This window comes from Eumetopias jubatus, unplaced genomic scaffold (assembly GCF_037043125.1).
Source record: "Eumetopias jubatus isolate StellerSeaLion01/CBP00866 unplaced genomic scaffold, mEumJub1_p1.0 scaffold_10, whole genome shotgun sequence".
NCBI classification, from domain to species: Eukaryota; Metazoa; Chordata; class Mammalia; order Carnivora; family Otariidae; genus Eumetopias; species Eumetopias jubatus.
The window spans coordinates 69224991-69237611 of NW_028274816.1; the positions used below are offsets into that span (position 1 = coordinate 69224991).

A 12621-nucleotide genomic window follows, 5' to 3' on the forward strand; every position below is an offset into this window, starting at 1 on the left:
CTGGAAGTATTTTCAGCACTTTGGAGATAGTCTCTGAGAAGCTAGTCAACCTTCTTCTGGGTTTGGCCTCACTGACGTCAATTCCTTTCTTGTTTTACCCCTCCACTTGTCTCTCTGCCTTTGGATTTTGTCCGCAGCGGGACCCCCGGAGACAGGTGCTTGTGCACCCCTGCGCCCCGGCTACACCGGGGAGGGCAGATGGAGGTGTCTGCTCCAGCCCTGTGCTTCCACGCTCTGGACCAGAACCTGGGTTTGGATCCCAGCACGGCTGTCGGCTGCCTCCGTTTCCTCATCTGTAAAAGAGGAATAAGACTGCTGACCTTAAGGGCTCATTGTGAGGGTGAATTCAGAGAGGTTCCATGAAAGGTGGTAAGATGTTTCACAGCTCCATGCAGCGCGGAAGGAGAAGGGACTTGGAGGAATGCAGGAATGTCCCCTCTGACCTTGCACTTGGGTGGTGGTCTTTTGGCGTCAGGGGGCCCTCCTCCACTCCCCAGCCTGGCTCAATCTCCTGCTCTCCAGTTTCCTACCTGAGCTGTACTTAAGCTCATCATCTCTCTCTCTCTCTCTCTCTCTCTTTTAATCTATTTATTTATTTATGTATGTATGTATGTAATCTCTACACCCAACGTGGGGCTCGAACTCACAACCCCGAGATCAAGCGTTGCATTGCTCCTCTAACTGAGCCAGCCAGGCACCCCCTCACTGTCTCTTTATCTGTATCCAGATCTCTTTCCAAAGTTTGCATTTTATCTCTGTGGCTACGCAGACTTGCTAGCTGGGTGGGGAAGGCAATGGGCTCTATACACAGAAAAACTGGCCTGCATGACCAAGCCCTGGCATCTCTCCAAACCTCAAATTCTCATCTGTAAGATGTGGACAATAAGACTGCTCACCTTGTGGGGCCGTGGTGAGGTTTAGGCCAGCCGCTGTTCGGTGTGGTAGCATCTAGCCCCGTGTGGCTATTTAAATTCATTAATTAAAGTTAAGTAAGGTCTTAAAAATTCAGCTCCTTGGATCACACTAGCCACATCCCAAGGGCTCGCATGTGGATGGTACAGCTAGAGAATATTTCTATCATTGCAGGAAGAACTATTGGGCAGCACTACCTAGGTAAAGCACTCGAGCCTGCACCGGGCACCCATGGTGCGTGGGCATAACTCATCTGAAGTTGCAAACTCTGAGGACAGGGGTCATGATTTCATGCAAAGTTCTCCTCTTCTAGAAGGCCCAGCAAAGAGTGAGTTGCAGTTTACAGGGAATGTTAGACCGGTTGAGAGCCTTCTCCAGGAGAGGGGCCAGCCAAGTTCAAAACAGGGAGCTCAGGTTCCTGCCATAAGGCTAAGTCACTCTCCTGGTGGAGAAGGGACATTGAGCAGTGGGAGGGGGTTGCAAACCATGGGGAGGAGTTTCTAGCATCTGGAACTACCAGCTCTGGACTTTATAGAGGAAAAATGGCCGGGTGGCTTTACAAATGTGTTAGTCTCTCTCTCCTCCCCTCCCTCTCCTTCCCCTCCCTCTCCTTTCTTTCCTCCCCTTCCCTCTGTTTCTCTCTCTGTTCTCCCCTTTCCTTTCGCTCTTATATTTGTCCCTGAGAAGGGAAGTCTAGATCCCAGCTTGCAAGAACAGAAGGGAGATCTTCATCCACCAGGCTTCTTCTTCATAGGGAGGAGGAATATAAGGCTCAGAGAAGTGCAATGACTTGTCTAAGGTCTCTTAGTAAGTGAGGGCAGAATGGGACTCATAGACACATCTTCCCTGAAACCAGAGCTTGGCAGAGTGTTGATGTCACCTGGGCCTCCTTGGAACACAGGCAACAGAGATGGTGCTGTCTGCCAACCCAGCGAGCCCTGAACCATACCCCAGACTCTGCTATGAGGGGTTTCTGCTGACCCGACCCTGTCTGGAGTAGGTTAGTCAGCTGTGAGGTCCCAGGAACATCTCCAAGGTCTACCTCTTGTCCAGCTTTGTCTTCGACTCCTTTTGAGCCTTGCACAGAGCCTGGCACATAGCAGGTGCCTCTTGGGCACTGGATGAACCAGGCGGAAGGGGCAGTTGCTGTTGCTCTTGTGAGTTTCAGGCTGTGTGAAGTGGTGAGTCTGTAAATTCCTCATGTGAGGATGACGGGTGAGCCAAGGGCTCCACATTTTTAGTGTAAGGATCCCTCTGGCAATCTAGCAAAGCCGATGCATCCCTTCTCAGAATAATTTTTGAGTGTGTTTTATTGAAGTATTAACACACATACGGAAAAGTGCCTACATCTAAAGTGTACATCAGCGAATTTTCACAAAGTGAACACACTTGTGACAATGGCACTCAGCTCAAGAAACCGAAGGTGACCAGCGCCCCGGTAGCCGCTGGCCCCTTCCAGGCTCTACTTCCTGAGAGAAGCCCCTTTTGGAATAATGTTTTCAAGTGCATACTGCAAGGTTAAGAACAGGGTTTCAGCGCTGATGGAGGGCTCTGTGCGCGTGCCTGAGGGTGGCGAGATGCGCGTAGAGTATGGGGTGGGTTTTTTTGGGGGGGATCTGAGTGAAGGCTGCCGAGTGCGTGGGTTCGGGTATGAATTTGCCAGGGTTTGCGGGTGGTTGGGGGGTCGTCGAGATGCGTGTGTGTGGAGTTTGGGGGGATGCTTGAGGGATTCCGGAGTAGGTCGTGGGGCGCCGCTGGAGTGCGGAGCGCTGTGTTTGGGGTCGAGGGTATGTGGGGGGAGGTTGCGGGGGCGGGGCCTCGACGCGGGGGCGGGGCCTCGGCGGGGTGGAGGGGCGGGGCCGGCGGGCGCGCGCACGCAGCCGGCGCGCCCCCTCCCGGCCGCCATGTTGGCTGGTGTGTGGGTGTCAAACGGAGCTAGACGCTGTGGCTGCGGCGGCGGCGGCGGCGGCGGCGGCGGCGGCGGCTCCGCAGGCTCCGGTCGCTCCCGCCTCCCCAGCGCTACCCGCGGCCGCAGCCGCGCACCCGGACAGGCTCGGAGGAGCGGAGGTGAGCCGGGGCCCACGAGCATCGGGGGGCGGGAGCGGGATCCCGGGGCGCGGACCCTCCCCTCCCCAGGGCGCGGACGCCCTCACGGCGCCGCTCCCCTCCAGCCAGCCCCCCAGAGCATGCACCCCAGCTGCCCCAGCTGGGTCCCCACCTCAGGTGGGACCCCTTTCTTTCCAACCAGGCCCCGCCCCACGGGTTGGAGCATGGCCCCCTCCCCATCAGGATCCCTCTTTCCGCTGCAAGGACCCCCCCATTTCCCTATCGGGGAGCTCTTCCTTTTACATCCTCGGAGTCAGGGGCTCGTCTTACTCCCACCCCAGATCCAGGAGCCCCCTCCAGGCCCTCATCCTTTACCTTTCAGCTTGGAACAACCCCGCCCCACCTCCCAGAGCACTTTCCTCCCCTCCTCGGGCCAGGCGCCCCTTTCCTCCGGAGCCGAGCCCGATCTCCCTCCCGCCCCCGTGCACTGCCGAGCCCCTGTTTCCTCCAGGAATCGGGGGAGGGGTCCTCTCTGTCCAGGATCCCGTCCCGTGCCCCCTCTCCTTCGTGCTGGAGCGGGGCCCTTTTCCCTCCCCAGGGACCAGGTTCTCCCTCCCCACCCCCGACCCCCACAGCACAGCGGGGACGGGGGCGGCAGAGCCTGGCTCCAGATGCCTTTTGTTCCGCGTGGGATGGCAGAGACCCCGCCCGGCGGTCCCGTTCGGCTAATCCGGGTGGGTGAATGGGTGCGTGGGGGCCGGCCTCTTCAAGGAGACCCTTCCTCTCCCTGCCGGTGGGGCGGCTTCCCCGGAGCAGAGCGCGTTGGGAGAGGCTGGCCCTTCCTCGAGGAGTCCGTGCCAACAGGTTTTTGTTTGCGACCTGAAGTTGGCCCAGTGGCTTTGCGGGGGGGTTGGGGAGGGTGGGGGCAGCTTGCTCTCCCCAGAAGCCCCAGCAGGGGCCTGTGAAAGTCCCTTCCACCGTCCAGGGGCACGGCCTGGGGTCCCTTCACTGTTTTGTCCTGGGGACGCATCTGAACTCTGTGCTTTTAAGAGAGGATGGGGTTTGACCGTATTGGGGCTCATATGGGGGAAACTGAGGTTCCAGAGATGCAGTGATTTGCCCAAGGTCATGCAGTGATCCTCTGTCACTGACAGAGCTAGAAGCTTGGTCTCTGAGGTGCTCCACACATTTTAGAATTTTTTTTTTAGAGAGATCTTCAGGATAACACCCCCTCCCCCCTTTTATTTTTAACATTCACACAAGATAATGGGCAGGAAAAGATGTGAAGTGTTGAGTTCTTCCTTCCTACCTCAGAAAAATGCCCTGTGAAAGAAAAGGTTGGAACAGGAGGTGAAAATGATTGAAAAAGGTGAATTTTAATTACTCCCCCTCCTCCCAATTACGTAAGATAATGAAGATTTGGCAGAAAACATGTACATCTTGTAGCTCTAGATACCAGATGATAGGTGCTGGCAAAATCATATACTGAATCCTGCACAGCAGTGATTGAGTTTGCACTGATAATTAAGTTTTTTCATCTGTATTTAAATGAACATCAGAGGGGACTTAACAGTTTTTTTTCCCTGACTCGTTCTTGTTCCATTGATTGTATTTGAGATCAGTGATGGTGTTGGAAGCCACCAAGATCTGCTCTTTACTCTGTCTGTATTTTTATTTTTATATTTTTAAAGCTTACTAGTTTCTTTAGTTTAAATATGGGCTTGGTCTTGTTACCACTGGGCTTTTCTTCTGTAAGCGTTGAAGGAGATAGATACTGGCTAGTAAAGAGTTGGGTAAAGTGCAAATTATGGTAAGACACGATACAGGATTGTATCCCACAGGGCCCTGGACCAGGAGCAAGTTTGGATGGTCCTGTGGGATGTACTGATCTCTCCTGGTTTACACAAGCTTTCTACCTCCTTGAACCTTGAGTTTGACAGATGGGAAGTTCGGTGGAGAACTCGCTCGCAGCAAGGTGTGTTGTGTCAAACACGGTGGCCAGTGTGTGCGGAAATGTAACTTGCAAGTGATGAGACCTATGTTTGCAGCCTTGAAAATGACCCATCCCTTGTAAAAAAGCCCTTGTAGAAATATAATTGATGCCTGTTAATGTAACTGTCTTCCATGGTAACGTGCGGATTTCCTAAGAGTTGGGATTCTGGTAAGAGCCCTACAAAAGTAGTTTATTAGTTTAAAAGGGTTTTTAGGACTTGTTTTAATGGCTTGGCTCTTCCAGAACTTAAAGAGTGGGCTTTTTTTTTTTTTCCCTTAAAGATTTCATTCGGAAGAGGGTAACTTCCAGTTCTTTGTGGACTAAAGTGCCAAGAAATTTTCATGCATGGAATTGTCCCTTTCATACTCTTGGGAAGCGCATTAAAGTTTTTAAGGCTTTTTGGCAGTTGTTCCTTCCGTCCCCCAGAATCTTCCTGTCGGATTGGTGGGGCATGGATGACTGTGGTGGTTGGCATTTCGTGGCATGAGTACCTGGTGATCCTGAGCCTTGCTGAATTGAAAGGGCTTGCATTTGGGGAACTTGAGGTTGGTGGGAATATGAAGAATTTTCTAGTTCAAACCCTGTCCCCCATTTGTCTGCTGAACTTGCTATTCATGTGTCCAGTTTAAATGAACGTCTTCTTTCAAGCCTTTGCCAGCCAACTCCACCAGTGTTTGGGTCCCTCAGACTCTTCTCTCCAAGCCTCACTGCCCCCAGTCTTTTGGAGCACTTAATCACAGGATCTCTGTATCTGGGGCTCTTGTGGCACTGAGACATCTTCGATGCCACCTCAGTCTCTGACGCATGGGAGATGCTCAGTAAAATTTTGGGATGTGAATGAGTCGTCCTGGGGGCTGAGGAACAAACTTTTATTGATCCCTTACCACAGGCTCTACTGTTCTGTCTTGCTCTTGCAAAAACCACTACTGTTTGCCCGGCAGTCATACGTCGTACGGGTATGTCATGTTACGTGACACACGGGTATCATCAGCCACAGGCATATTAGCCCCCTTCTGCAGTTGAGGAAACTGAGACCCAGAGGCTTAAGCCATGTGCTCAAGGTCACACAGCTAGTAAGTGATGGGGCTGGGATTCAAACGGGTTTGTTGGATTCGAAAATACTCTTACACCTGCTACTTCATTTGAGAAACAGTCTCGCAGAGATGAGGAGACTGGCTTCAAGGCCTACTGCAGGTTGACAACGGACGAATGCTGTGGGGTGATGTAACTAAGATTGTCGAGGGTGGGAGAGAGCACATTTTGTTTTTGTCAGCTGCATTGTGAAATGACTGTTTATGTCCATCTGTTGAGTTGTTGAAAATTGACAAGCCTTCTGATAACTTTGTCAATGGAATTTTCTTTGGTCTGATTTAGCTTGTTCAGGGTGTCTAAAAATAGAAACTTAGAAAAACAAATAGAGTGAAATAAGTGTTGGGGCCCTTAAGTGAGTATATTCAGTGTAACCCATCTATGGGCTTTTTGACTAGATCTGTTTTCCTGTCATGTGGTTAAGTTTTTTATGTCTTGAAATGCAGCAAAGTTGTGTCAGCAGACTTTATTATTTTTTTTTAATGTAATTTCATTTTGTCTTCACATCAACGTATAACATAGGAAAACAAAAACGGGCTGTCTGTTCAAAGTGTCCTATTCTTGAACTCAGCTCAGGTCTTTAGTGTCTTGTTTTGTTTTGTTTTAATAAAGATTTTTTATTTATTTATTTGTCAGAGAGAGAGAGCACAAGCAGGGGGAGCAGCAGAGGGAGAGGGAGAAGCAGGCTCCCCACCAAGCAGGGAGCCTGACGCGGGACTCGATCCCGGGACCCTGGGATCATGACCTGAGCCGAAGGCAGATGCTTAACCATCTGAGCCACCCAGGCGTCCCGTTTAGTGTCCTGTTCTTGATCTCAGCTCAGGTCTTGATCTCAGGGTCGTGAGTTCGAACCCCACGTTGGCCTCCACACTGGGCGTGCCGCCTACTTAAAAAACAAAACAAGAAACAATCAACCGTACAAGATGGGATTACCCCACCCATCTGCCAGTGGAAAAACGCGGCGGGCCCGGAGAGGGTAAGTAACCTGTGAGGAGCTAGCACAGCCAGAAGTCAAACCAAGGTCTGTATCATTCCCAAACCTGGCTTCCTACCCCACCAGCTCCTGTATAAAGCTCCTCAGTGTTAGGTGTACTCATTTAAATTATAGGATAAACTTGCAATCTTGAAAATCACCACACAAGTCTATGTAGAAGGCTGGGAATGGTGAATGAGATTTCTTTTTCCTAACCTGGGATCTGTGAAAGCACTGCGGGTTGAATGTCAAGAGTTTAATGAACCACTTGAACTGGTAGACGCCAGATTTAGGGTTAGATTAAAAAAAAAAAAAAAAAAAAAAGGCCTGCCTCCTTTGAACCAGACCCGCAACATTGTTAAAATGCTCCGTGTACACGTGATGGATTCTTTCTGGTGACTCATTCCCAGCATCCCCAGGTACTGGAACCTTTGTGCCTGGGCACCGAAAAGCCTTCCTGTAAGGTCAGGACTGCACTTTCAAGTGCTCTGGAGACAGAATAGGTAACTTCTCTTTCTATTCAAAGGAGTGCTAGGCAGCGGGTGCACAGAGGGCTGTAAATGAAGGGACTCCCCCACCCCCCCTTCTCTTCATGGCAACCCTGCTGATAAATGGAACAGGGAAAAGCAGGCTCGTCCTGAGGGATGGCCGACCGTCTAGGGCTGATGCATGATGTGGATTTAAAGGCATCTATAATTAATCACTTCTGAGAGCAGGCTTCATCCTTCTTCTCACTCCCAACCTTCTGAAGCTCATGTCATCATCACATCCCGGTGGCTCAGTAGCTGAGGGCACCAAATGGTACAGACAATTTGGCTACAAAGGCCATGTGAGAAATAGCTTTGGAATCAGATGTGGGTACAAATTGGTCTCCAGGCTGGGTGGCTTTGAGCACTCTAATCACCGAGCTACATTTTCCTCATCTCTGAAGTGGGGCTAATAGTAACCATCTTGCAGGAGAGACCGGTGTTTCTCACACTCCAAGCGTGCATTGGAATCACCCAGCAGCCCTGTCAGACACATTGCCGGGCCCTGCCCCCAGAGAGTCTGATTCAGTAGGTCTGGGGTGAAGCCTGAGAATGTGCATTTTCAGCCAGTTCCCAGGTGCCACTGATGTTCCTGGCCCAGGAACCAGATCTGGGGACCCTGGCGCAGAGGACCGAATACGAAGGGGGTGCCTGACTATGCTGGGACACTCGAACACAGCAGTACTTTTCTGCCTCTGAAATGTACCCAAATTGCTCAGAAGATGAAGACATGACCCTTGGGAAGGGAGTTTTGTTTGTCAAAGAGATGTTTTCACTTTTGTTCTTATGTGATCAGAACCGGGACTGTGGTCCCAGGCATCATCACTATGTGAGTTAGTCGGGGTGTGTTCCTTCATGAAAAGGAACGTCAGTGCCCTTCAGAGGGGCAGTAAGTCCAGGATTCCGTTAGAAAAGCCAGTTCATCATTCCCACACATCAACAAGATGGTCACTGTCAAGGCTTTTTAGAAATGCAGCTGAGAAAGGGCAGGGCACCAGGCACACTCCCACGGGGCCATTAGGGATGGCCACTGGTGTTAATGGAAGTCACTCCTCCTCCCTCCAACGGTTCAGATTGTTTTAATATTCTTTGGTGTTTAGAGTTTGGGGGAGAAAATTGTTTTCCACCAATAGTAATTATCAGCTTGTCCATCAAAACCAAACCTGTGTGTGTGTGTGCGCGCGCGCGCTCGAGCGCATGCCCTGACAGTTTTTGAATGTCTTCTGTGTGCCAGGCCCTATGCTACTCCTTTTAGGCACAGTATTTAATTTAATTTTCATTATGATCCTTCAAGGTCACTATTTCGCTTTTTGCATATATGCAAAAACTAAGGCTCAGAGGGATTCAGCCACCTGCCTCAGGCCACACAGCCAGTAAGTTACCCTAGCAGGGATTTGCTGCCACCTGTGTCAGATTCAAAACCACATTATTTCCACTACCTCACTCTGCAGCCCTGCCAGGTGCTCCCATTGCCTTGCTGTACCCCACAACCCTGGGAGGTAATGCATTTCACACACACATGAGCAGACTGAGGCTCAGAGGGGTCAGGCTTGTTCCCGCGCCCCCAGCCAGTCCCATACCTGTCGGTTTTGGAGCCTCATGAAGCCATTTCTATGACAACCCCTCCCCTCCCTGTCTGGGGCCATGGAAGGAAATTCAAAGACCTCAATCTGCCTGGTAGCGTACAGCGGGGACCTGGGAGGACCCGGGCTGGGTTGGCTGGGAGGAAGTCTGTGTGGGCTGGTAAGGGTTTTTGTGTTTGCAGAACTGTGTTAAAATAATTGGCCAAATTGCTCTGAGGAAAGGGCTCATTTCTTTTGTACTCTGTAATCCTGAAGCTCTGCACATTGGCTCTGTAAACATGACACATGGGAATTAAGGACTAAAAAAAATCTCCTGGTTAATGTTGTTTGGTAAAACGTGATCAAGTTCCTACAGAAGAACGTGATAGTCTTAAAAAGTTCTATAAATAAAAATATAAAGTGTCTCCTTCCTCAGCAGGCAGTTAACATATGACTTACAGCAACTGGGTGCTTTTTCTGGTCTTAACAGTGTATGTGGAGGTTGGGGTGTGATCACTTTCCCAAGGTTTGAAAATGGCCTGCAGCTCCCAAGCCAAGGAATGGTAAACAGTTATGTGTCAGTACCTGCCCTGTGCTCTCTGGAGCCCCTGGAGGTTTGGACTCAAATTTGTTGTTTTGTAAACTCTTTAAGGCTGAGGTGAATAAACCGTGAGAGCTAGAGGTTGGCTGTTCAGAGTCTGCCCCCTCTCCCCCACCTCCCTCCCCTCGAAAGTCTTGGCAGTGGAGGAATGGTGACAGCCTGAAAAGTCACATTTTTACTTGCAAGCAAGCTCTCCATGAGCGCCTCTTTGATATCCATTGCTGTCCTGGGGTATAATGACTGTACTTTGGGTCCAAAGATTTGGGAAACACATGACAAGGGGAAGAATTTTGATACCACTTTATGAGAAGCAGTCCAGTTGATGTAGACGTATGGGCATCAAATCAAGGACAGTTTCATGACATTGGAGCAGAACATTTGAGGTCGGCATCGGCCTGGAAAATACGCAGCATGTGGTCTCTAGTCAAAATCAAAATGATGGGTGTAAATGAAATGCCATGTTTCCTGCCACCGATTGAGAAGACATTTGTGAGACAATTAGAAGCTGGTGGTTTGCTGAGCTGTGATTTTGATTCTTTGTCAGGGCATCGAGAATGGAGAAAAATCTGGAAGGGTCAGGGAAGACCTCAGGGAGAAAGGCAGGATTTGAGGTGGACCCCAAAGGACAGGGAACAGGGTCCAGGTCCAGAAGACAGATGGAAGGCATTTCAGGTGGAGGGAACAGCAGGGGGCAAAGCTTGGGGTGGGCTGGGGCACGCCACATTCACAGAAGCAGCTCTGCCCATTGTATGCCCGCTGGGAACAGTGAAGATTAAGGCGGCCGGATGGCTGTTGGCTCTGATGAGGCAGGGCCCTGGGATTTGGTGGTGGTGGCGGTAGGGAGCTCAAGTGTGTGGGCAGGGGCCCTGTGGCAGGGCCTGACCGGGTAGGTTGGTGAGACTGGGTAGGTCCCAGTTCCAGAGACAGCACAAGGTACGTGTCAGCATGAAGGGAGGTCCTGGAGCCCGGGTCTGTTCGGGGAGAGGCAGGGACCCTGGAGGCCTCGGTGCTGGCTGGGAAGTGTGGATGGGACAGCCTGGGAGCCTGCACTTTTTATCCTTGGCTGCACCTGCAGATCACATGGCCTGGAAAGCTTTTTAAAAATGCCTGTAAGGGGGCCCCACCCCAGACCACGGAGGGAGAGCCAGTAGCTTTTTTAGAAGTGCCCCAGATGATTTTCGTGGTTTGTGTGGGCTGACGAGATGAACTGTATGCTCAGGGGAGCCTCAGGGAGCGTCAGGGATTAGAAGGTGGGAGAAAATTGGAGGCAGAAGAGAGCCAGAAGCCTGTGCAGTGATGAGATATGGGGTGCTGGGCCCTGAGCTCCTGTGGAGTAGCTGAGGACTGGCTAGGGGAAAGGGGGAGGGGGCGGCAGAGAAGGTGAAATTGTGCCAGGGAGAGATGACCCCACCCCCCAGGCTGCTGAAGTTTGCCTTTGAGCTCCTTTGCCAAAGGGGGCTGGTGTAGCCAAGAGTGTAAACCCTGTGAGGGCAGGAGAGAAGATGGTGCCCCACCCATTTGCTGATCCTCCTTCCGCAGCCAGGCCCATGGAGCAGGCACAGCGGGTTCTTAAACCTGGTCCGTCAAGTCAAGCCTGCGTGGGAGCCAGATTCCTTCCTCCACCTCTAATTGTAATGACTGCGGCAAACACTACTTGTAAACCTTAAAGCTACATTTCTTCAAAGTAATTCTATTAAAGATAGTTGGGATTTAGGGTACCTGAGTCACTTGATTAGTCGAAGATCAGAAGGGAGGTTTTACCTGGTGCATTTAATGCATATCACCATATCATAATTTATGATATTGTCAGAAAAAAATTAGAGTCCAATTCATTCCATCTGCAGTGTTTATTGAGCACATATGTAGTGTGCCCTCTAGGTTGGGAATGCATGGGTGATGAGATATAGGTTTCTGCCCTCAAGTAGCTCATGATCTGCAGAGAGTGGCTCCTGACGGAGGGAGAAGTAATGGCAGCCTGGGGAGGGAGAAGTTGAAAAAGTGGTATCAGATACCGAGAGTGAATCTGGGTGTCAGAGAAGGCTTCAGGGGAGGTGATGGGTAGGTAAAGTCTTGAAGGAAAAGTGGGAGCTCTGGGGGACACCGATGAGAGGCCTTGGGGCCAGAGAACAGCACTGTGCCAAGGCCCGAAGGAGCAGGGGCAGGCTCGGGCTCTGGGTGAGCAGGGCGGGTGTAGAGGAGGGAGGGCTGGATATGCAGCAGAACTGGCCAAGTGCTTAGCGCGCTGTGAGTCGGGACGTGGCTTTCACACAACCTTTGGATGGTTGAGTGGGCAGTGCTCTGGGTCTTCCACTTTGCTTCTGATCAGAGCAGCTCTGCTCCGCTCTGAACGTGGGAAACTAAAAAGAGCTCCTTTGAAAAGTGTTCCTCTGCTGTTAAAAAAAAACAAAAAAACAAAACCCAAAGTGATCTCATTGCTGTCGGTGCTGGGGAGTCACTGAGCAAGAGAGTGCCCTGTGGGTGGCTGGCAGGGAGGGCCTGGAGGCTTCCCCAGGGAGCTGAACAGCCTTCACTTCTCTGTGTTTGCAGAAGGCACAGTTGAGAAGGGTTCTCACCCCTTCCACCCTCTACTGTAGGCCAGTTTCTCAGGTCCTAGGGTGAGGTCCGGCCCCATCTGCGTCTTTCTGCGTCTGTGGTGCTGTGGCTAACAGGTCCGTTGGGAATGGAGATCCTTGCACTTACACTCAAGCAGCTTTTATTTTTTTATTTTTTTGGTGAGTAAGCTTTACGCCCAAATGGGGCTTGAACTCATGATCCCGAGAGCAAGAGTTGTGTGCTCTGCCCACCGAGCCAGCTAGGTGCCCCAAGCAGCTCTGTTTCTCCAGAAATCCCTGGAGAATTCTATGAGTGGGTTGTGAAGGTAAGGGACCTAGTAGTTAACCCTGGGATGCATGCATGTC

At 51.1% G+C, this 12621-nt stretch overlaps 1 protein-coding gene across 6 annotated transcripts in view; it reads left to right on the plus strand.

The window, feature by feature from the left end:
* Positions 1 to 2830: 2830 nt before the first annotated feature.
* Positions 2831 to 12621, plus strand: part of EPN2 (epsin 2) — an 81479-nt gene continuing 71688 nt past the window's right edge. For 3 of the 6 annotated variants that reach the window (XM_028089573.2, XM_028089571.2, XM_088027940.1), the window contains exon 1: positions 2832 to 2979. The gene's annotated coding sequence lies outside the window, so the exon portion shown is untranslated. Of the gene's footprint in view, positions 2980 to 4848; positions 4934 to 12621 lie in introns of those variants that run through there. The other 3 variants (XM_028089568.2, XM_028089574.2, XM_028089570.2) reach the window with 3 other exon arrangements.